The sequence below is a fragment of the Colobus angolensis genome, unplaced genomic scaffold (genome assembly GCF_000951035.1).
Source record: "Colobus angolensis palliatus isolate OR3802 unplaced genomic scaffold, Cang.pa_1.0 Scaffold109, whole genome shotgun sequence".
Lineage (NCBI taxonomy): Eukaryota > Metazoa > Chordata > Mammalia > Primates > Cercopithecidae > Colobus > Colobus angolensis.
The window spans coordinates 2,849,569-2,875,193 of NW_012111919.1; the positions used below are offsets into that span (position 1 = coordinate 2,849,569).

At 40.1% G+C, this 25,625-nt stretch overlaps 1 protein-coding gene across 7 annotated transcripts in view; it reads right to left on the reverse strand.

Annotated features, from left to right (window-relative positions):
• The window catches only part of LDAH (lipid droplet associated hydrolase), a 155,957-nt gene that overhangs the window by 83,995 nt on the left and 46,337 nt on the right, over positions 1–25,625 (reverse strand). The gene's annotated exons all lie outside the window — the stretch shown is intronic.

Sequence of the window (25,625 nt, forward strand, 5' to 3'; positions counted from 1 at the left end):
CTGTGCCAGTTTTCAAAGTGAATGATTGTGATGTTCTGGTGTCAATTTTAGATCTTTCCTGTCTTCTCTTGTGGGCATTTAGTGCTATAAATTTCCCTGTACACACTGCTTTAAATGTGTCCCAGAGATTCTGGTATGTTGTTTCTTTGTTCTCATTGGTTTCAAAGAACATTTTTATTGCTGCTGCCTTCATTTTGTTATGTACCCAGTAGTTATTCAGGAGAAGGTTGTTCCGTTGCCATGCAGTTGAGCAGTTTTGAGTGAGTTTCTTAATCCTGAGTTCTAGTTTGATTGTACTGTGGTCTGAGAGACAGCTTGTTATAATAATTTCTGCTTTTTACATTTGCTGAGAAGTGCTTTACTTCCAACTACGTGGTCAATTATGGAATAAGTGTGATGTGCTGAGAAGAATGTATATTCTTTTGATTTGGGGTGGAGAGTTCTGTAGATGTCTATTAGGTCAGCTTGGTGCTGAGCTGAGTTCAATTCCTGGATATCTTTGTTAGCTTTCTGTCTCGTTGATCTGTCTAATGTTGACAGTGGGGTGTTAAAGTCTCCCATTATTATTGTGTGGGAGTCTAAGTCTCTTTGTAGGTTTCTAAGGACTTGCTTTATGAATCTGGTTGCTCCTGTACTGGGTGCATATGTATGTAGGATAGTCAGGTCTTCTTGTTGAATTGATCCCTTTACCATTATGTAATGGCCTTCTTTGTCTCTTTTGATCTTTGTTGGTTTAAAGTCTGTTTTATCAGAGACTAGGATTGCAACCCCTGCTTTTTTTGGTTTTCCATTTGTTTTGTAGATCTTCCTCCATCTCTTTATTTTGAGCCTATGTGTGTCTCTGCGTGTGAGATGGGTCTCCTGAATACAGCACACTGATGGGTCTTGACTCTTTATCCAATTTGCCTGTCTGTGTCTTTTAATTGGAGCATTTAGCCCATTTACTTTTAAGGTTAATATCGTTATGTGTGAATCTGATCCTGTCATTATGATGTTAGCTGGTTATTTTGCTCTTTAGTTGATGTAGTTTCTTCCTAGCATCTATGGTCTTTATGATTTGGCATGTTTTTGCAGTGGCTGGTACTAGTTGTTCCTTTCCATGTTTAGTGCTTCCTTCAGGATCTCTTGTAAGGGAGGCCTGGCGGTGACAAAGTCTCTCAGCATTTGCTTGTCTGTGAAGGATTTTATTTGTCCTTCACTTATGAAGCTTAGTTTGGCTGGATATGAAATTCTGGGTTAAAAATTCTTTTCTTTAATAATGTTGAATATTGGCCCCCAGTCTCTTCTGGCTTGTAGAGTTGCTGCTGAGAGATCTGCTGTTAGTCTAATGGGCTTCCTGTTGTGGGTAAGCTAAATTTTCTCTCTGGCTGCCCTTAACGTTTTTTACTTCATTTCAACTTTGGTGAATCTGACAGTTATGTGTCTTGGGGTTGCTCTTCTCGAGGAATATCTTTGTGGTGTTCTCTGTATTTCCTGAATTTGAATGTTGGCCTGCCTCACTACGTTGGGGAAGTTCTCCTGGATAATATCCTGAAGAGTGTTTTCCAACTTGCTTCCATTCTCCCCGTGACTTTCAGGTACACCAATCAGATATAGATTTGGTCTTTTCACATAGTCCCGTATTTCTTAGAGGCTTTGTTCATTTCTTTTACTCTTTTTCCTCTAAACTTCTCTTCTCACTTCATTTCATTCATTTGATCTTCAATCACTGATACCCTTTCTTTCACTTGATCAAATCGGCTACAGAAGCTTGTGCATGCGTCCTGTAGTTCTCTTGCCATGGTTTTCAGCTCCATCAGGTCATTTAAGGTCTTCTCCACACTGTTTATTCTAGTTAGCCATTCGTCTAATTTTTTTTAAGGTTTTAGTTTCTTTGCAGTTGGTTCAAATATCCTCCTTTAGCTCGGACAAGTTTGTTATTACTGATCGTCTGAAGCCTTATTCTCTCAACTCGTCAAAGTTGTTCTCTGTCCAGCTTTGTTCCATTGCTGGCGAGGACCTGTGATCCTCTGGCGTTGAAGAGGCACTCTGATATTTAGAATTTTCAGCTTTTCTTCTCTGGTTTCTCCCCATCTTTGTGGTTTCATCTACCTTTGGTATTTGCTGATGGTGATGTACAGATGGGGTTTTGGTGTGGGTGTCCTTTCTGTTAGTTAGTTTTCCTTCTAACAGTCAGGACCCTCAGATGCAGGTCTGTTGGAGTTTGCTGGAGGTCCACTCCATACACCGTTTGCCTGGGTATCACCAGCAGAAGCTGCAGAACAGCAAATATTGTAGAACGGCAAATGTTGCTGCCTGATCCTTCCTCTGGAAGCTTCATCTTAGAGAGGCAACCAGCTGTATGAGGTGTCAGTTGGCCCCCACTGGGATGTGTCTCCCAGTTAGGCTACTCAGGGGTTAGGGACCCACTTGAGGAGGCAGTCTGTCCATTCTCAGATCTCAAACTCTATGGTGGGAGAACTACTACTCTCTTCAGAGCTGTCAGACAGGGACGTTTAAGTCTGCAGAAGTTTCTGCTGCCTTTTGTTCAGCTATGCCCTGCCCCTAGAGGTGGAGTCTACAGAGGCAGGCCGACCTTCTTCAGTTGTGGTGGGCTTCACTCAGTTTGAGCTTCCAGGCTGCTTTGTTTACCTACTCAAGCCTCAGCAATGGCGGACACCCCTCCCACCGCCTTGCTGCCACCTTGCAGTTCGATCTCAGACTGCTGTGCTAGCAGTGAGCGAGGCTCTGTGGGCATGGGACCCTCTGAGGCAGGCATGGGATATAATCTCCTGGTGTGCCGTTTGCTAAGGCCATTGAAAAAGCACAGTATTAGGGTGGGAGTGTCCCTATTTTCCAGGTACCATCTGTCATGGCTTCTCTTGCTAGGAAAGGGAATTCCCCGACCCCTTGTGCTTCCCGGGTGAGGCAATGCCTTACCCTGCTCCGTGGGCTTCACACACTGTCTGACAAGCCCCAGTGAGATGAACCCAGTACCTCAGTTGGAAATGCAGAAATCACCCATCTTCTGCATTGCTCATGATGGGAACTGCAGACTGCAGCTGTTCCTATTCGGCCATCTTCCTCCTTTTTTTTTTTTTTTAATGTATTTAGTTCTATAAGATAAGGTCTTGCTCTGTTGCCCAGGCTGGAGTGCAGTGGCATGATCATAGCTCATAGCATCTTCAACCTCCTGGGCTCAAGTGATCCTCCTGTCTCAGCCTCCTAAGTAGCTAGAACTACAGGCATGTGCCACCACACCAGGCTAATTTTTGTATTTTTTGTAGAGACAGGGTCTCATTATGTTGCCAAGGCTGGTCTTGAACTCCTGACTTCAAGAAATCTTCCACTTTGGCTTCCCAAAGTGCTGGGATTACAGGCTTGAGCCACTGTGCCTGGTAAAGACAATAGTACTGAAAAAAAAATTTATACTTCAATTAAAAAAAAATCAATGAAAATGTTAGAAGATTGAGTGGAAAGAAATTCCGCTGAAAGCATAGAGATAAGCAGGTGGAAAGAAAATCAGACACCCAATCCAGGAAAACTAATGTCCTATTAAATGAATTATAGAAAGAAAAGACAGGGAAGGAGGGAAGGGAACATGACAGAAATAATGCATGAAAGTTTCCGCCAAACTGAACAAGACAGATACACATGTCTTCATACTGAAGTAGCTATCAAGTGTCAATGGCAATGTGTTAGTTTCCAGCAGCTGCTGTAACAAATTGCTACAAATGGGTGGCTTCAAATAACAAAAATTTACTCTCTGGCAGTTTTGGAGGCCAAATCAGTATCACTGGGCTGAAACAAAGATGCCCTGGCTGCACTGTGTCAAGAAGCTCCAGAGGAGAATCCATTCCTAGATTCTTGCAGCTTCTCATGGCTGCTGATACTCCTTGACTTATGGCCTCATCACGCCCAAAGAGTCTCACTTTCTGATAACTCAGAAATTCACCAAGTTGATAGTTACAGCTACATGATTTGAGCTTGGCCTCACTTATTCTAAGCTGTATTCTTTGTAGAGAAAACAACCACCACCACCACCACCACCACCACCACCACCACCACCACCACCACCAGGCACCTTCAATGTGAAACTCATAAACACTCACATGCATCAAGTCAATCTGGTTCTCCACCTTAAACTCTAGTTTCACTGTACAGTAATAGCCCATGTTTCCAGCATAATAATGTGAGAAGCTAATAAGGGCATGCCACTGTCTGCTACTTCTCTGTGTCTATCATTTCTCTGACACATGTATAAATTAATAAAAGCTCCAATTTTATATTTTCTTATCTTTTTTTAAACAAAAGAAACATTTTCATCTTCACTTTATTTTTTTTAACCAATTATTTAAAATGTGAATCCAAACTTGTAGTAGGTTGACTTGGCCCCTGTCTCCCTTTTCTAATTATAGTCAGATCCTGTATAACTGTTCAAATACAAGTGACTGGAATAATCTCCATGGAAATATAACTATCACTGGCTGATGGGATACATTTTCAAAAAGTACACATCTATATGTAGCTATCTGGATTTTACAATATACAAAATAAATTCAAGAAGTTGACTTAATGGCAGGTTTTATTTCTTTATTTGTTGGTGGGTATAAGGGTGTATTTAATGTTTCTTCTGGACCACAGGATACAGAAGAAGAGTGTGGGGAGGGCAAATGCAATGAAAGTTTCCCTGTCTTATTACTTCACACCTTAGTCACTTTGCTTCAGTCACACTGGCCTTGCTGTTTCTCAAACAGGCATACTCGTGGCCTCAAAGCCTTTGTAATAACTATCCTGCTGTTTAGAACCCTTGTACCCTAGATAGCCACGTGGCTAACTCTACCTCCAGCAGGTCATTTCTATGATGCCTAATAAACATCTTGCTTAAAATTGCAGTTACAATAGGAGCCAGAGTTAAGTGGCTCCCAGTGGCCAAATATGGAACACTTTTATCACCAAAATCAATACAGTAATGAATCATATACCTTTAATACATCCAAAATTCATAAGTCCATGCTGATAAATACATACATACATACAAATTATACATACATAAAAAGGAAGGTTCTTGCTTATAATAGAATATTGAGTTCTAATGGGTTTATGTGGAGAAAGTACTACAGTTAGAAAATCTTCATAAAGATTGAATCAGGCAAGGATAAACAATCGATGTTGAATCTAGGAGAAAATTTTGTTGAAGAGCAGGACATTGACATGAAAAAAAAGTGCCTCCCCACAGACTGTTTATTCTTGGCTAAGAAAAAGTAAAGTATGCAGGCCAGGCGCAGTGGCTCACACCTGTAATCCTAGCACTCTGGGAGGCTGAGGCAGGCAGATGGCCTGAGCTCAGGAGTTTGAAACCAACCTGGGCAACACGGTGAAACCCCGCTTCTACTAAAAAAATACAAACAAATTAGCCAGGCATGGCAGCGGGCGCCTGTAGTTCCAGATACTTGGGAGGCTGAGGCAGGAGAATTGCTTAAACCCGGGAGGCAGAGTTTGCAGTGAGCCGAGATCGCACTACTGCACTCTAGCCCTGGGTGACAGAGCAAGATTCCATCTCCAAAAAAAAAAAAAAAGGAAAAGAAAAAGGAAAGTATGCAGTGGAGAAATTTTGGATAACATCTTGATTAGGTGATTGGAATTAGTATCACCAATGAAGAACAGCTGGATGTCATGTGCCTACAGGTGACCTACTCTGAGAAGGACATAGCATCACCTATGAGGTATTATTTTATAGTTAAGAATGCAAAACCTCAATCTAGTCAAAAGAAAACATGAGACAAACACAAATTAAGGATACTATCTTTTTAAAAAGGAATTATATTCTTCAAAATGTCAGTTTTATGAAAAAACAAAGGAATACTCTTGAGATGTTTCATACTAAAGGAGAATAAAGAAACATGAGAATTCAAGGTAATATCTAATTCTCCAGACCATAGTGGAGAGGGGAAAATGCTATCAAGGACATTAGTGGGCCAAATGACAAAATGGGAATATGCAAGGTAGATTAAAGTATTACATCAATATTACATTTACTGACATTGATAACCGTTTTGTGGTTAAGAGAATATTCTTATTCTTAAGAATATCTTAAGGAGGTCCTTAGCGATAAGGGGCAATAATATGTTCAATTTACCTTCAAATGGTTCAAGAAGAAATATTGTGTGTTTGTGTGTGTGTGTGTGTGTGTGTGTAGGGGAGCAAATAAAGCAAATGAGGTAAAATATTAACAACAGGTAAATCTGGTAAAAGTGTATCTTGTGTTGTTGCACTATTCTTAGTCTCACAACTCTTCTGTAAGTTTGAAATTATTTCCAAATAAAAAGTTTTAAAAATCACTTGTAGTCCACCACTGCCCTCTATCCCCCAGCCATGGTGCTTCTAATCCCCTTTATCTTGCTTCACTCTTTATGTCAAGGCAGTAGCACCTTTGAACATATTAATTTACTCATTTTTATGCTCATTACCATCTCTCCTTAGTAAACTGTAAATTCAGCATAAGCAGAATTTGTTTTTTGTTTCTTTTCCTATTTTGTTCCCAGATGGATTCAAGACCATGACAGGTGCCAGTAAAACAGTGCAGGGCACAGAGCAGACTCGATGAATGAAAGGCTGGCTGAGAGGCAGCCAGTCCCCTGGGACACTTGCCTCATCCAATATCCTCAAGCAACTCCTCCACAACCCCATCATGGCCTGGAGGTTTATTCTGTGTAGAAATAGAAGAAACAGGCTCCTGACTTGGAGACACAGGACATAGAAAAAGGCAGGGGAAAAGGAATATCATAAAAATGATGTAAGTGAAAGCCAAAACACTAAATGCTAAGACATTCTCACATGCAAACTCCAGCTCCTTGGGCTGTTTGCTTCACAATGCTGTGTGTTAGATAAGTGGTTTGAAAATGTTTTTCTGAAGAGACTTAATGGCTCCAGAAAAAATATGTACACTGGAGAATACCACACCAAAAAAGTTGGATACCTGTCCAATTACCCTGTAGTATAGCTGACCGGCTGACCAAACCCACACCCATACAAAACCTCCTGATAGTTTTGGTGCCTCATTCTTTTATTCTTTTTTTTTTTTTTTTTTTGAGACAGAGTCTCACTCTGTCACCCAGGCTACAGTGCAATGGTGCGATCTTGGCTCCCTGCACCCTCCTCTGCCTCCCGGGTTCGAGCAGTTCTCCTGTCTCAGCCTCCCGAGCAGCTGGGACTACAGGTGCATGCCACCATGCTCGGCTAATTTTTGTATTTTTAGTAGAGACAGGGTTTCACCATATTGGTCAGGCTGGTCTCGAACTCCTGACCTCAGGTGATCCACCCACCTCAGCCTTCCAAAGTGCTGGGATTACAGGAGTGAGCTACCGTGCCTAGCCTGGTGCCTCATTCTTAAATATGAATGGATAATGAATAAGTACCAGACATTTGAGGAAAGCTTCACTTACAAGAGACAGATCAATATTTTTTAAAAAGCATGAAGAAAGGAACTCAGAATAAATACAGACAATGCAAGAGCCCAAAATCTCTAAAAAATGTGTTTTCCTGAGAGAGACCCATGAAATAAAAATAAAAATATTACAAAAAGGAAGAAAAGAACAAGAAATTCCTTAGAAACTATTTGCATAGACACCAAAATCAAAAGTTTAATTAGATGAATTGGAAGATAAAGTTGGGAAGATAGCCCATATTTGCCATTGTAAAAAACTAAAAATCCAAAAAAATGGTTAATGGAAAAGAAAATAAATCAAGAAAATCTTTTCTGAAAGTATAACACATGAATAATGAGAAAACAAGAAGAGAAAAAAAATACAAGAGTTTTCATTGTGTAAGTATGCCAGTTTCTGGATTAAAAAGGATAAATACTCCAAGGAATATCATCATAAAATATAATACCGAGAATAAAGTGAATATTCTAAAACTTTCCAGAGGAAGAAAACAGTTCACAAAAATAATTAAAAACTTGAAATGACATATTTCTCAATAGCAGAGCTGGAAGATCTTAAAGCTCAGCACCAGCTGCTAATGGTGTTGATGGGAGGTGAAGATGGCAGGCTATCTTGCTGGAGAGCAATCTTCTTGCCAAGAACAATTAGAAACGTTGGGAAAAATTTTTTAAGTCCCCTTGAAGGCATCAGAGGCAGAGGAGATTTGAAGGTTAAAATGTTAGGGAAAAAGGAACTTCAGAGAGGAGTGCTGAAGTAGCTTTTCTTTATTATTTGCTGATTTGCAAGCAGTAGCTAAGAAGCCAAGAAGCTGAAGAGAGTTTCTGAAAAATCTTGTGGGCTTGAGGGAAAAACTTGGGAGTTCTATGCCCATTAAAGAAAAGGCACTCTAGGCTTTCAGTGGAAACTATTAAAGGACTATACCCTAGAAGTAACAATGAACTGGAAATAGGCCAGCCCCTCCAAAGATAACTTTGATTCAGCCCAATTCCCAATGGCATCAAAGTGACCTACCCTAAGTATAACTGCAGAAACAAAGGTAAATCCTCCCTGGAGGAAGAAAAGATTCTAATATTGTTTTAATAATTTTTCACATATAATGTCAGGCATTCAGTTTAAAAAATACTTACCAAGTTGTGATGGTCAATTTTACATGTCAGCTTGACTGGGCCACAGGGTGCCCAGATATTTGGTCAAACAATTTGGATGTGTGAGGGTGTTTCTGGCTGATTAACATTTGAACGGTACACCGAGTAAAGCATATTGCCCTCCCTACTGTGAGTGAGCCTCATCCAATCAGTTGAAGGTCTGAATAGAACCAAAAGGTTTAATAAAAGAGAATTCCGTCTGCCTGACCACCTTCAAGCTGGGAATTTTTTTTTTTTTCCTGTCTTGGGACTCAAACTGAAACATCAGCTCTTCCTGGGTCTTAAGCCTGCCAGCCTTTGGACTGGAATTAAACCATCAGAAATTCTGGCTCTCAAACCTTTGGGCTGAAACTAGAATTACATCATTGGCTTTCCTAGGTCTGCAGTTTGCTGACTACAGATCTTGGGATTTGTCAACCTCCATAAACATGTGAGCCAATTCCTTATAATAAATCTCTTTCCATGTACATACATCCCATTGGTTCTGTTTCTCTGGCAAACCTGGACTAATACACAAGCATATGGATAGACAAGATAATATAACCAAAGCAAAGAAGGAAAAAGCAGAAGTAGGAATGCAACCACATGAGACTTAGATGTTGGAATTATCAGACACAATCTTTATTTTCATGTCAAATATATGATCTCTGAACTTCTATAAAAGTAATGATACTTTTAAAAATTGTTGATGGTAGAAAGGAGAATAAAGTCAGACAGGGAGTTTAAAATAACTATATGATCAAGATATTAAATGACAAGATGGAGATTTGCAGGAATTAGTAATTACAACAATAAAACGGAAATTTTATAGGCAAAAAATAGAATAACTAAAATTAAAGATGTAACAGATGAGTTTAAAGGTGCTTATACATAGCTCAAGTGAGGATTAGTGAAGTAGAATGTTAAGTCAGAAGAAATATCTAGAATGAGGCAGGGAGACAAACAAAAGAATTACCGTATGTAGATTATGCTCTAGTTAAAAGGAAAGCTGAAAAAACTAACAGGAAAAATCAAAGACATATGCAATGCCTGTAATACAGGGTGGAATGTAGAAGAATTATGAGAAAAAGTGTTACCAAAGGAAGGACAGAGTAAAAATGACTGGGATCAGGAAAGAGTTCACACAGGAGCTCATGTTTGAGATGATTTTCCAGAAGAACAGAAGGCATCAATTAGATGGTGTAGGACAAAGCAGAAAGGAAGTAGCTCAACAAAGGCACACAGATAGGAAAATATATATCTAGACAATGAGAAATTATAAAGTCAAGATGGAGCCCTAAGTGCAGGGACTGTAAGGCAAACACAGAAACTATTAATGGAAGTAAACAAGGGCCTTAAGGAGAACCCTCCTGGTACCCAGATAACCAGAATATGTCCCTAATTATGAAATCTCTTTATGAGATTATGAGAGATTATGAAATCTCTTCAGAAAAAATGTCAATTGACATTAATATAATATTACTGAAGCTCTCAGAGACTTTCTCCTTTGTAAGAGGGTGTAAGAAGCTCCTTAGCGTCTTCCTGAGGGTAGTAGATTATGAAAGTGGAAAGGCTGAATCTCTAACACTCAATTTGGCTTTTTGCAGAAGCTCCCATAACAACACTACTGATGGGAGAAATTATTTGTTGAAATGGAGTTTCTAGACTGTGTCTTCATTCATGCATGCTCCCTCTGGTCTCTATATAACTGATCCTGGAAAATGGTTTACTGTCTGGTTTCCTAGGGAGAGGTTTGCAGTATGACACTGGCTTCTGTCTTTTATGTATCGATACACCTTCCTGATACCTGACAATCTTACTTCTTCCCAAACAAACACAATTAGTCTGAAATGGCCTGGAATGTGAGATCTCAAAGCAAGCACATTTTATTCTTGTGAAGCATCTTTCATTTAGTGCCTAGCTTTCATTTCATTTAGTGCCTGCTAGGCTTTTTCCATTTCAGGAAACTTTTTGTGGCCTCCATTGCATATTGTTCACAGATTTTCCATACAAGCAAGAAGTGAGCGTAAAGCAACCTCATACATTCTGGTTAACTGTATTAGAGCTTTTTCCTTTCTTAAAGATCACAATCATACTTCTCATCTCCACAAACAGACCTAGAAAGAAGCTTCTATCTGAACTAAACAAAAGCCAAAAAGAGGCATTTCACAGAATGTTGTTCATCTGTTTCCACTCCCCTCCCTGTTATGTCTTCTCTGATAGTTACAGTCTGTCTACTGAGGCTCTATGAATGTGCTCTTCTATGAACAAGGCTTCAGTGTGGCCAGGTACAAGCGATATTTTTCAGACCTATATCCACCCAAATGCAACGAAATTCACAAAAGTGTCACCTCCGCCTTAGCATGGGCCACTCTCTTATACCGCAGGGCCTGGGCCTCTCAATATCCTACCACTATTAACCTCTTGGTCAGATGAGATATGAATATGGCCATACTTTCAAATAAGATCTGCTTCAACCTAGAATAGGATGAATGATGCTAATCCCAACCTGTGATTTTGTTAATACATCAAATAATAATCACCAGGCAAGCTATCAAAAGGCACACTTATCAACAACCCAAATTATTTTTTTTTGAGGTGGGAAGAGAAGTAATGTTAATAAAAAAATTGCAAGGAAGGCCAAAAATCTAGGTAATTGAACGGAGTAGGAAGAGTGGGTAAGACAGCATAAAAGCAGGGAAAAGTGGCAGAGGAAAAAGCTAGGCTAGCTGCTACTGCTACAAGGCTGATACTAACTTTGGGCCACTACTGGTCTTAGAGGTGGGTTTCCCTGCAAAGAAAACAAGGAGTTCATATTACCCTTTTACTTTCCTCTTGATTTGTTTTCTATTGCTATGTAATAAATTACTAAAACTTTGTAGCTTAAAACAATACAAACTTGATATTGCACAGTTTCTGCACACCAGGAGTCCAGGCCTAGCTTAGCTGGGTTCTCTGCTTAGCATCTTACCAGGCTGCAATCAAGGTGTCAGCTAGGGCTGCAGTCTCATCTGAAGCTTGACTGGGGAAGGATACAAATCACTAACTAAGGTTGTGGACAGGATTCAGTTCTTTGTAGTATAGGATCAAGGATTTCAGTTTTTTTGTTGGATGTTGGCTGAAGGCTGCTTTCAGCTTCTAGTGGCCCCTTGCAAATCCTTGCCATAGAGGCCGCTCAACATAGATGACCCACAAAATGGCAGTTTGCTTTTAAAGCCAGCATGGGAGAGAGACTTCTGCAAGACAGGCCCTACAATCTTAGGTATGTAAATCACATACACATAATCATGTGCTTCCTGTCTGTCACCTTTATCATATTTTGTTGGTTAGATGCAAGTCATCAGTCATATCCACTTATGAAGGGGATTACGTGTAGGAACGAACATTAGGAGGTAAGGATCATGGGGTGCCACCCACCCTAAAGTCTGTCCACCACACCCCTAAGCTATTTCCTTTCACGTACAGCAGTATTTTGCACAAACATTTGTGCTGTCCAATTTAAGAAATCTTCAACTATTCTGAGATAATAATCTTCTTCAATTCTATCTTTTTTTTTTTTTTGAAGCTGATTTAGTATTGCTCCTTTGGATGCATATAGCTGCTACCTCTTGCTGCTGATCTGTACTCTCTTTCACTGTCAAACAAGACAATTGTTTCCTTAAGGTCAATGCAGTGGTTAATCTATATGAACAGAAGAAGTCAGTGGCACTTATGAACCAAGTGAGGATTTTACCAGCAGAAGCTGCTGATGTAACTTTCATATAGTTTAATTTAATCAAATGAAAAAAAATGGATGTCTTCCTTTTGGGATGTGTAAAACCCTATGCTAGAACTTGCAAGGATACAAAGAAGAGAACGAGCCAGCTCTTGCTCTTGTGGCTATAAAAAAAATTACACTTAAGCTACAAGCCACAACAGAAAAGCTAATAGGAGACAATATGATTGGCCCAAAAGTAGCAGAAGTTATACTCTATCAGAGCAATCAGCAAAGTTTTCATGCAGGCAGTGACATTTGGCTAACGACTTATTTGTTCTTTCGTCTATTTATAAACCATCTTGTAATCAGAAGGACTTAAGAAGGTTGGTATTTAATATGGGCCTTGTAGGATAATTTGAGCACTAAGAAGGACTGCACTGAACTTGACAATATACAAAGTGAACATAATTAATACCTATTGGGTACAATGTTCACTATTTGGGTAACTGGTACACTAGAAGCCCAACCCCCCACCCTGCACCATTACATAATATACTCATGTAATAAACATACACATGTACCCTATGAATCTGAAATTAAATTAAATTTAAAAAGAAAGATCTCCCCTGGAACAACTTTCTGCTATAAAGTAACATGAACAAATCACCTTGAAAGAGAAAAAAGAGAAAAATGCATGACCATTAAATGACTATCATAGTGAATAAATATGTGCTATTACACAAAATTCAAAAAGAAAAAATAGAAAAAAAAACACCCAAACTCACCACTTAAATACAACCACTAAATTCATTTTATAATTTTATTATCAAGCTTTTCCATGTATGATTTTTATATAGTTGTATTCACATATTCTCTATGTATTCTGACATCCTTAATATTCTATAATTAACTTTTATGTATTATAATGTCTTTTGCAAATATAATTTTAATGGCTGTACATTCCATACTCTACCTAACCTTGCCTTTAAGGTTAGACATTAGGATGTTTCCAATTTTTTGTTATAATAGATAATATTTTTGCACATGTTTTTTTCTATCTTTGTCTGTTTTCTTAATATACATTCCAAAGAAAAGAATTAGTAGGTTCAAAGGGTATGAATACTTTTTTTAATGGAAATTATTTTTTTCTGATAATACATGGTCATTACAAAGAAAAGCAGAAACAATGTAGAGTTTTCACTCCAATACAACCTTTACCCCTAACCAACACAGAAAACTACTATAAGCCACCTGGTATTTACCTGTTCAAACTTTCCAAAAGTGTATATTGAAGTATACACATACACAACACAACTTTTCTTTTAGACTATGTAATAGTAATAGTTAATTTTGACAACTGTTGAGGTTCATTCATCAAATCAACATTAGTAAATACTACCATACTCAATATAAACAGACATCATTAAGTATACTACTATATACTAATTCATAAAACACTGTATCACACATTGTGGTAGGCACACACTTTTTGATATATTAGCTAGTTCTTCAGTGAATTATCTGTTCACATACTTTGCATCTTTATTTGAGAACTTGTTGTCCTTTTTATGAATTTCTACAAATAATTTATAGTAAGAAATTAACCTAGGCTAAAAGGATTAGCTAAAGGCCCACATACTACAGACTAAAGACTTCCATCACCAGGGTCATATTTTCAAAACTTGTTACAATGGCACATAAACAACTACTTCAGTGCCCGAAGACACAAAAATATAGACCGTGGATTTGCTGAAATGCAGAGGGCTACTGCAAAGCGTCAGATTGAGAACTTACACACCAAAGAGCAGAGCTTCAGTCAACTTCCACTGACAGATCTGATACCATCTTATAACTTAAAAGATTTCAAAGAAATAAGAAAGAAATTTATAGTCCCATTCCAGTTTTGACCCTAATAATTCAAGGAAATGAGAAAATACATCTTGGTAGTGCTGTTACCCTGAACAAGCTGATATCAGCACATTTACTCAAGGGAGTCTCTGTGCTTATGGACATCATAGGTGGAAAGAGCTAGAGCACACTAATACAGAAGATCTTTCCTTCAGAGAATTTGATTCGTATTCCTCCTGCTTCCAAAGGATATGAGAAGACAGAGCTGACATCACAGAAAGACCAAGGACAGATTGAATTGTCCACAGCATTTCAATGCATTCTGTTCCAAGCTTTTGGAAAGCTTAGGTAAGTGGTTCCCAAACTTAAGCATGTGTCAGAATTACCTGCAGTGCTAGTTAAAGGCTGGTTGGTGAGCCCCGCCCCTTGGGAGTGAAGAGGGGCAAGAATTTGCTTTTCTAACAAGATCACAGGTGCTGTTGATACTACTTTGAGACATATTGGCTTATTCAAAATAGTGCCACGTCATCTATTGTATTTTACTTACAACTACAGTACTCCTGGGCCAAGAAGAGGTAGTGATAAAATGTGTTGGGCAGTAAATATATGGCTTTCGCTGGCTAGCAGCCACTTAACTTCATTTGCCCTACCTGTCATTTTAAACACATCTCACTAATTCCCAAGCTATTGGACATCTGAGAGGATGGGGGAACTTTTTGATATCTGACAATATATCATGGGTACACAGATATTAAAATGGCTCAATATTTAAATCTGAAAAGTGTTCAGAAATTCTCAGATGAAATGCATTAGATAAAGTACTAAGTATTAACATGCATGAAGAATGTTCTATTATAAACCCCTGTTTTCACTTTCTTGCAGCTTTCCAAAAAATTAGCCCTTTGTGGTGAAATTTTCCATGCTTGGTTTCAGCCCAAAGGTGACTTTTTTTTTTTTTTTGCAAAGTTTGAGAAAAACATATTAAGTCGTTTTTGAGTTATGAAAAGATGAAAAAAGCCCACACAATTTTTCCACTTTGAAAGCAATTTCAGGATTTAAAAAAATACGCAGATAACTAAAAATGGCTGAAGTTGAAAAGTTGAAACTGTCCATGTGTCTAGTTTTTAGCAAAGTATTCTGGGTAATTCAGAAAAGATAATGTGTGTGCGCACAAATATGCAGATACATATATATTTAAATGAATGCATAAGTGATTGGAAAAATAGCATTTCGTCATCTACAATACAAACTGAGTAAGAGACTTACTGTTTTCTGAAATGGAAAATCTTTCACAAATCAGAGTAGTTAGGTGCTGATTGTCTAAGCCTCTGTTTTTCACACAGCAGGATTTATTAATGGGTCACACAGAGGTAATTGTCAAACTACTATGCACTATGTTTGCAGAATCCTCCATTTCCTTCATACGCCTTCTGTTCCCAGCTCAAGTCTAGGACTTTGATTTACTATCTTTTCAGTTTAATTTCTGCCCTTGGCCCAGGCCTCAACAGTCTCTTTATCTCCTATGCTCCAGAGCACTCACACATGCTGTCATTTCTCTCAGTTCTCTCCGAACTCCTCCCAATGCATTCACCTGCTTCCTACTCAAACACTCACTGTGTATTTGAAGAACTCAAATATTAAAAAAGCAAAAATAGAAATCTTAAGTTTAGGCCAAATAGTTTGGTCATCTGTGAAAGCAACTTAGTCTAACCATCTGTAATCATCACCTTTCTAATTAACTCACCTAGAAAACAGATAATGGGAAAGTTAGAAAACAGAATACAGAGTCGCAGCTCTGCTATTTTTTCTACTAGTTGACATATGGGTTGGATACATGACTCCTTGGCACTTCAGTCTCATCTTTAAGATGGGAAAAATCAGACTGTTAAAATACCTTGTTACATGTGAACATGTTTTATAAATATCAAATGAATGTTAGGTATAATCACTGTTAGTAATGACAATAACACCTATTTTAAAAATTGAGCTAGACTTTTTCTAGATAGAAAAGGAGAACCAAATATGTAATATATGTTCCCCCTACACCCCAGGGAAGGGGGAAACCACTTTTGCAAAGACACAAATATTAAGAAAAATTCCATTTTCCAAGTTTTCAAGTATGTAGACTAAAAGACAAATGGAAGGAAACCTGTTCCAACAAAAGTTCCTATTTGTCTTTCACTTTCGACATCTCTCTGTGCTTGGGCTATTCCCTTCAGCATATGTTAAATTCTCCCCCACTTACAGGAAAAAAAGTTCCCTTGACCAGCTTTGTCCTTAAATTATCATGTGTTCTCCTTCACTGGCCAGTGGAATCACTATCCATTTCTCACCTAACTTCCTGCAACCACCTTGTCCATTATTTCACTAAAAAGTCTGTCTTTAAGGACATCAAGAACCTTTCACTCTAGAAGCCTGAAGCCTTCAACATTTGTTACATTCAACCCTGTTACCTTGTTTAAATTATCTACTGCTATATAACACAGCATCTCTAGACTTATGGTTTAAAATCACAATGATTTTGCTGTCTCACAATTCTGTGGGTCAGGAATTCAAATAGGGCTCAGTTGGATGGTTCTTTTGCTCCATGTGGTGTGGGCTGGGGTCACTCATTTGGCTGCATTCAGTGGTGGATGGGCTGGGCTGAGATGGGCTGGAAGACCCTAGAAGGTTTCACTCAGGCCTGGTGCCTCATGATCCTCCTATGTAGTTAGCTTGGGCTTTCTCTCAGCCTCATGGTCTCAGGGCAGTTGACCTTCTTACACAGCAGCTGGCTTCTGAGAGGGAGAAAATAGAAGCTCCCAGTCCTCTTAAGGCCTGGACTTGAAGGTACCAGAAGTACGTTACTTCCACCGTATCTTATTGGTGAAAGAAGTCACATGCTCGGCTTAAATTTAAAGGGGAAGGGAAACAGGTTTCATTTCTTGAGAGGAATGACAAAAAAATCTGTGGCCATCCGTAATCCTCCATGTATCTACCCCTTTTTTTGACATTCTTGCTGTGTTCTTAGCTGCTATGGTGTACTCTAGTCCAGAAGAATGGTTTTCAAACTTTTTTTTTTTTTTTTACCTTAACTCACAGTAAGATATACATTTGACATTGTAATCTATGTTATCAACACACATACAAAGTGAAAAAAAAGTTTCATAATACATGCCTTTACTGCAATATATTTTTATTCTATTCTATTTTACTCAATTTTATTATACATTGTTTAAAAACACTGTTTTATCGGTCACAAACATATGCTTCCATTCTCTGGGAAAGACTGTACTTCACAGCCTCATTGATGGCTGACTTGGTCATATGATTTGCTCTGTCCAATAAAATCTGAGGAGTGAAAATTTTCACTTCCAGGCAGAGGTTTTAAAATGTAGGTGTGGTTCACTATTCACTTTATATCCTCTGCCATGGGACTTGAATATTCCAGATAGAGGCTACTCTATCAATCTGGATTCTGGAGAAAGCTTGCATAGACAGATCTTCATAGGGGCAGCCTACCCTCAAAGGATTTGTATCATGAACAAGAAACAAACCTTTGTTGTTAAAAGCCACTGACATTGTGTTATTGTAGCACAGTCTACTCTGTCTTGACTGATCCACTGGTTGCAACCCACTGAAGTGATTTTGGGATCCATTAATGGATTGCAGCCAATAGTTTGGAAAATTATTATATCTTCTGCCTCTTTCTGTGACTTCCACCTCTTCCTCCTCCTGATGGCAGCAGTGGGCTGTCCACAGTGGGGAGGCATGGGCAGTGGCAGCAGGAGTGGCTACAGGAGCAGCAATGGCGGTGGTGGGTCCCCTGTGCTCCATGTCCCTGAGGCAGCTGACTGTGACACCTGCTTTGGGGACTGGCCAGCAGCTCAGGGTTCCTGCGCCTCAGGAGGGGGCTCTGCACAGGGCCGCCCAGGGTTCTGTCACTGGGGTCCGCCCTGCATCAGGGTGACCATCAGGCCTGACACTCCTGGCAGACAGGCCAGGGCCTGCAATCCACTCCTGGAGGTGCGCACTGGGCAGGGCCACAATCTGGGCAAAGGGGAGCTCCTGACTGCCCCTGAATGCCAGGGTCACTGGGGGAGCTCATGGAGATGTTGCCCCTACCCTGACACTGGCCTAGGCCCAGCAAGTACCTAAAGCCCCTGCCCCAAGCTGTGAAGGGGTGCAGCTGGGCTTCATGCGTCATGGAGTCACGAGAGCCAGAAGCAGGCAGCAGCCCAAGTAAGAGCTGTGGACCCATGCCTCTCTGTGCCCTTGGGGGTCTGGGAAGGCCCCTTTCCTGGCCCTTGAAGGCTTGGAGAGGCCTGCTCCCACTCCCTGGCCTCTCCCTGCTCCTGGCGCCCGCTCTGATCTTGGAGTAGGGTTGGGGCCAAGCCTGGGCACTGTCACAGCCCAGCTGGGTGTGTGCACACTTGAGGCAGCACTGACATGCCAGCTCCCTGCCACCTCAGCCCCCTCTGGATTTTGGGTGCTGACAAGCATGAGGGGAAATTGAGGGGGGGTGTTGAGGGTGGCTCAGCACTGGCCTGCAGGTGCCCCTTGGCACAAGCAACCTGGGTGCCATAGATGCTGGCAGGAGGCAGATGGGCCACTGGGCAGAAGGGGGAGGGTCTCTGATGAGGCCCCACCTGCAGGTCAGGGAGGGTCTGAAGGCTAGAGGCCAGGCTGCCAGTCCCATGGACCAGAGTAGGGGACTTGTGGTGCCCTTTCTGGGCCTACCCATGGCTGCCCATGGACCAATCAGTGCGCACTTCCTCCTCTCTGAGGCCTGTAAAAGCCCTGGGCTCAGCCAGAGCAGAGGACAGAGAGACAATGGGACGACCTGCTGCAGAATGGAGCTACTATCTCTACCAAGAGATTCAGACAAAGGGATGACCTGCCTGCACAGAGGAGCCACCTACTATAGGGCCTCTTCTCTGCTCAGAGCTGCAGGATGGGATGACCAGCTGCAGAGAGGAGCTACCCTTTCTGCTGATAGCTAAACACTTGTCAGGACGACCAGCTGCAGAGAGGAGCTACCCTCTCTGCTAGGAGCTGAACACTCATTGGGCTACGTAGAGGAGCTGTCCACTGTGGGTCTTCTCTGAGCTGTTTTATTGCTCAATAAAGCTCCTCTCTGTCTTGCTCACCCTCCGCTTGTCTGCAAACCTCATTCTTCCTTGTCGTAGGACAAGAACTCGGGACCTGAAGAGTGGCGAGGCTAAAAGAGCTGCTGTAACACAAACAGAGCCGAAACATGCCCCCTGCTCTCCATGTTGCGAGCGAAGAGAAGGAGAGAAAATCTGCAGCACTTCAGGGAGCCCAGACCTGCGAGCTCCCTGAGTCAGAGCTGTGACTCCCTTTTTGGGGCCCTGTGGTTCCTGGCGTCTCTAAGCTTCTGGGTGCCACTGCATTCCCTGGTGCCACCGGGGAAGCTGCTTACAGTGTGCCTGGTCCAGCTGTGGCCTCACAGAGAGCTGGCACCCATGCTGGCACCTGAAGCTGCCTGCCCCATGGCAGCAGCCAGCATAACTGACTGTGCAGTGGCCAGACCCCACACTCGCTCACACACCCCCCTCATCACTCCATGCCTGACTCTATTCTCCCTTGGAGGCATAGGATCCAGGCCGGCAGCAGGAGCTGAGCACAGCCTGTCAGGCAGAGTGGGTGGAACTAGCCCAGTGGGCCCCAGCAAAACTCAGGCAAAGGTGCCACCAACCACATGTTTCTGGCCAGAACAACAACACCCCAAAAATCCTGTAACACTCCTTTATGGCAAATGAAGTCATTCTGCCGATATACATCTATGACCTCTCTCTTTTCTCAGCAATCTCCCTGGGCAATTTTATCCCTTACACTCTCTTTATTATTTCTTACTTGGACTAGTAAACTTTCCTGTCACCTGGATGTTCACTTTTTATACTGCATTTTTTTTCTCTCCATCTCATTTTCCTTTTCCCTGAGAGATTAATTTACCTGATGCATGACTGCTATCATCAGAGATCCTTCAGTGGCTTTCTGCTGTCCAGAAAATGAGTCCACACTCCCTAGCCCAGCTTTTTGTCCATCTCTATCAATCTCATGTCTGACTGATCCCTCCAGGCACACTCTGCTGCATCCCAGTCACACCACCCACTGCCCTCTCCCTGTGCCCAGTGATGAAAACCATTTCTTTTCATGCTGTCCCCCTTGCCTAGAATGCACAGTACCCCCTAGTCACCATATCAAATCCTCTACTTCCAGATATAACTCGTCCTTCAGTGGCCCTGAAGCTCGTCCAGGAAGTTTTTTCTGAGCTTCCCAGGTAGAAGACACCTCTCTCCACATAACATTCAGAGCCTTACAGTACTGCCTCATTTTGCCTTCCATGTCTTGTCACTTGAATCTAGGGACAGGATTCTGACAAAATTTACTATGACAAATGAGTTATTTCCTATTCTTCTCCCTCCCTCCCGATTATCTCAACTGTTAAACACAGCTGACTGAAATATGAATGCGTCTTACAAGCATGTCTTCCTTTGACAGCAGACATGAAGGCTCAGCAGAATAGTGTAAGTAAACTACAGTTTCAATAATCTCATTGTTGGAGAATACTGAAGATATTTTTTCCCTAGTATGGATGAGGTATATTCCTGAATCAAAACATACATGATCTAACATGCTATTCTAAGTCTCCTAGTATACTTTTGCAAGCTTCTCAGCTGTAGTTACATGTTGAGTCTCTAAAAGTTTGAGTATTTAAAAATGCCCCAAAACATTGTTTTTGAGGCTCTCAAAAGAAGAGAAAAAACAGCTGAGTGATAACAATGCCCACACATTTAATGCTGTCAGTTTTACTCCTTTATCTATTTAGGACCTGTTCATTCCTACTGAAAAAAAAAATATAATGTAGTTATTGGTTTTCTCTGCCTATAGCAAATTAGTAGCAATAAATTAGAAGTAGGGAAGAGAAGAGGTACTTAACACTGAGCGAGGAGATGGAAAAACTAACATAGACATACATGAAACATTTTTTTTTTAATGAAAAAGCATTATCACCTAAGAAATTTCAGGACACAGGCACATTCCTTTTGATTACATTTTATTCTAGTATAACACTATCAAAATAATAGTGTTATTACCACTGCCCTTAAATCACTAAGAAAAAAATTCCTCTATACTCAATATGCATTGCTGAAGAAGGCAGATAAGTAAGTAATATACTTTAGACAAATTTTTATCCTGTTGGATAAAATAGTCTGGTACTTAAGATAGTGAGTTTAAGTAATCTGGAAATTTCATTCAGAGAGAAAACAGTTTTGCCAACCAGACAGACAAAGGAAACTCTCTGTTATTGTGCACAGGAAGGCCAAATAATATAAAAAATTAAGTTTGTGAAGGATCTGATATCCCTGGAAGAGGAGAACATGTTATCATTAAAGGCTATATAAATTCTTAGAGGAAAATTAAAGTTATATTAATTGATATTCACCCCAAGACTCAGTGAAGAATCAAGGGCTTTCAACTCAACTCCCAAACTTGAACTTTATGAAAAATATTTACTGGCAAAATCAGGTGACACATTTTTAACATATAGATGGTTGATAAGAGAAAGAAGATTCTAGATAGTGGAGATAAGATTACTACTTTTTTGCTTCTGATTATTCTCCCCCTACGGCAACACACAATCCTGAAATTGCTAGAGCATTCATGGGGTTTCCTACTCCTGGAGCACCAACACAATGAGTCACACGAACCTAGCAGTTGTGTACAGTGCAGGGCACACTGTAATAGCTATAGTCTCTGCTATCATCCACAGGTTGGAGGAGCCATCAATACCTTCTTGGATTCTTTTTATACTCACAGCTAATATCAGTATGCTCCACCCCAGATTCTGGCAGAGCCAAGGCTGAATCCTGGCAAGGGACCTTTCTCTCACTTCCCATTGATAAAATGAAAGATGGGGCCAGATTGTCTCTAAAGTCTATCTCAGTTCTAAGATCCCATGAACCTAAAAACAATTATGTTTATTATTTTAAGTCATGATAGCTACGATTTAACAGTCTTCCAATTACCTATTTGCTCAAGTTTCTCTTTAAATTCCCTATACTGAGCATTACTTTAAAAATATATGAAGAATATCTCTAATTCTATGTGTGGAATTTGTTTAGATAAATAATTTTAAATACTAGATTTTTTTAGAGCGGCAACTTTTTTTTAGTATATTAAAATACAGGTCAGACAATGTATCTGACATATACAGTAAGTTTCTTAAAATGATTTAAGACCAAGGTGCCTATAATTAGTTATGAAAATATTGCAAAGAGCTGAACCAAAATAAAACTAAATAAGCCAGCTAGCTACTAAACTACACATATGTCCTCAAAATCTTACGAGAGTCAAATATTCCAGTAAAAAATAACAGAAGAGATGGAAACACAAGTTTCTTATTATCACACTTCATATGTTATAAAACATAATAGCTAACTTATTTTTGGCAAAATGATTAAGGATTGTAACATTCTGGCTTACACAAACATATTTGTCAAATGCATCTCAAATGGAGCATGTCATGCTAACTTCAGGCATGCAGGCACTGCAGTGTCTTAGAGTAGCCCAGAGACACTGAAATTTCAACACTTTGGCAGGGATCACACCACCAATATTCACTGACCCAGGTGTTTAATGGGGGCTGGGGATGAGGTAGGGAATTTCAACAATGTAGTTAATTGAAACCAGATAAAGCTTCTGAATAATAATTTAAAAATCATACAGATGTTCACTGCCCCTCCCACCCCTCAAAAGAGGTGACCTTTTGGACAATTTATTGCACACATTATTTTCTAGCCTACGCCCTTTTTAAGAAGATAAAACACTGCTTCACATGTCTTTCTGGAAACTCTATAATCAGTTTGAGTTATGTCTCCACAAATAAAGTAGGTTAAGCTCACGTTTCATCTTTGTTTCCCCTTTTCACCACTATTCCTGCAAAAGCAAGGACACCTGAAGGCAGGACAATAATTAGAAAGTTATGACGCTGAACAAGCTATAAGAAAGCACACTAAACTTGAGATGCATTCTACTTCTTTCCCAACAAACACTGTGAATACGAGCCCAAAAAGAGAGAAGGGTTCAAGACAATGTGTTGAAAAATCGTTTTCAAATACACAAAAGAGAAACCACACATCACATGCAGAATAGATCTGGAGAAAACACAAAAACCATAACAGATCTGTGATTAAGTTAATAATAGCCTGTGATGAGCTCCGAAATGAATATTTTCTTGCCTATGTTTACAGAACAGTAATGCTATTATTTCAAATATGCAAGTATCCTTTTTAATGTTTTTAAAGTGTTTACGACACCCGGAACAACTAACAACAAATAATTATGTCATGTCAGTTTGCTACATTTTATTTGACAGGTACAAGTCACTGCCTATACCAGTAAATAATGCAGTCATTTAATGTATGTACATCCTATGTCCATGTGCTGGACTGCACAACACACAAGTGAAATCCTAATTTTAGAGTGGTGGGGTACACAGCTCTGACACAGCTCCCAGTCACCTTCACCTCCTAGTATTCATGCCCTTGTGTAATTATCTCCCCTTGAGTGTGGGCTAGATGTAGTGACTTGATTCTAACAAGAATACAGGAAACGTGATGGGATGTCACTTTGTAACTGGGTTACAGCCTGTGACTTTTATCTGCTAGCAGCCTGTCTCCCTGGCTCTTCTTCCAGGCATGCTCTAATGAAGTAAGCTAGACAGGCTGACATGTTAGAGAAGGTGGCCTCTACCCAACTGCCACCACTGAATGAAGGCCCTCTGTCTAACAACACTCAAGGAATGGGATCCTGTCAAAAACCACATGAGTGAGCCTGGATGCAGATCCATCTCAACTAAAGCCTTCAGATAAGACCGCAGCCCTGGAAGACATTTTGGTTAAAATCTTGGCGGAGACCCTGAAGCAGAGAACCCAGCTAAGCTGTGGCCAGACTTCTGACCAGAAACTATGAGTGAAGAAATGTATACTGTTTTACACTGCTAAGTTCTGGGGCAATTTGATACACAGCAGTAGATACCTAATACAACAGTTAACCTAATGACTGAGACAATGATTCTAGAGGTACTTCCTAATAATAATAATAGCTAATACTTATTTGGAACTTTAAAGTTCCAGATATCATTCTTGATGCTTTATATAATTCCTCACAAAAATCCTTTGAAGAACATATTATTATCCCCATTTTATAAATGAGGAAACTGAGGTTGAGACTCAAAACTGAAGTAGAGACTTAATAACTTGTCTAAGATCAGACAGACTAAAAAAAAAAAAAAAAGACAATAAATATTGGAACGTAGGTGTCCTGGTTCTAGAGCCAGAACTCACAGCAACTGTACAAGTAGAACCACTAAGGCAGGGCTGGACACCATAAAGATGGCAACCACATGACACAGTACGAGAGGAGACTTCAAAGGCACAAAAGACATTAGAAGCTGTGCAAAATGCTAAAAGCAAGAAAAAAGCCTGCATTCTGATTAAGACACCTTATTTAGGGGAAAAAGAAACCAACACAGTAGACAGTAATACAGAGAACAGAGTACAATCTTGAATTTATTGAATTCACACTTAGAAATGAAAAACACATTTTCTTCTACCTAATAATAATTTAAAACCTCCATTTATTATTTAAAACCATAGCAAGGGAGGCTATAGTTGTACATTTCCCAAGGGCAATTATGAGTAAGAAGTAAGCAGGTGAAGCTGGTGAGAAAAGGAGCGAGCGCTTAGTGAGCTCTGAGACCCCACTGAAGATATTTTATCCCATGGAGTGAGAAACAATCAAAATCCTAGCACAAAGCGGCCATGAAGTGATCATGTCCTATCTTGGCTTCAGATTACTAGGTCTACCAGCACTCCATGCTCCCACACCCCCTGAACTTAAACAAGACAGCAGGTATCACATCTATTGGTTAGACTGTCTCCTCAAGCAGACTCCAGGCTCTCCTACTTCAAAGACTGTCTTAGTCACTGGGATGTCCTCAAAACATAGCACAGGATCTGACACATGGAAAGGGCTTAATATATGTTTGTTGAATAAAGAAGAAATGAATTATCTTGTGAATTGCACCCATTCAGTGAGTTATTTCAATGGTATATGTCAGTGGAAGTACAATGTTTTGTTTGGTTTTATATCTCTTATAGTTCACTTGCTTTCCTGGGCACTTTAAATAGATCTTTGTGTCTCTAGCACCTCACTTAATATCTGGCACATAGTAGTACCCAATAAATATTTGCGAGTATTTGTGAGTATGTGTCTCAAAAAGGCTGCCAAGATACAGAACAGGTAAGGATCTGGACTTATGACTTAATAAAGATGGAGTGCTCCATAAAGACAGCTGTCTGCCTATCAGTGATGATGATGACACATTTCTTCCTTCTGAAAAAGGCAAGAATATTTACAAAATACCTTCCCACAAAAGACAGATTCTTGTCTAGGTCTTAACTAGTGACTGCTCTTAAATATTTCTTTATAAAAAAACAGCAAGTAATATGTAACATAAGAACT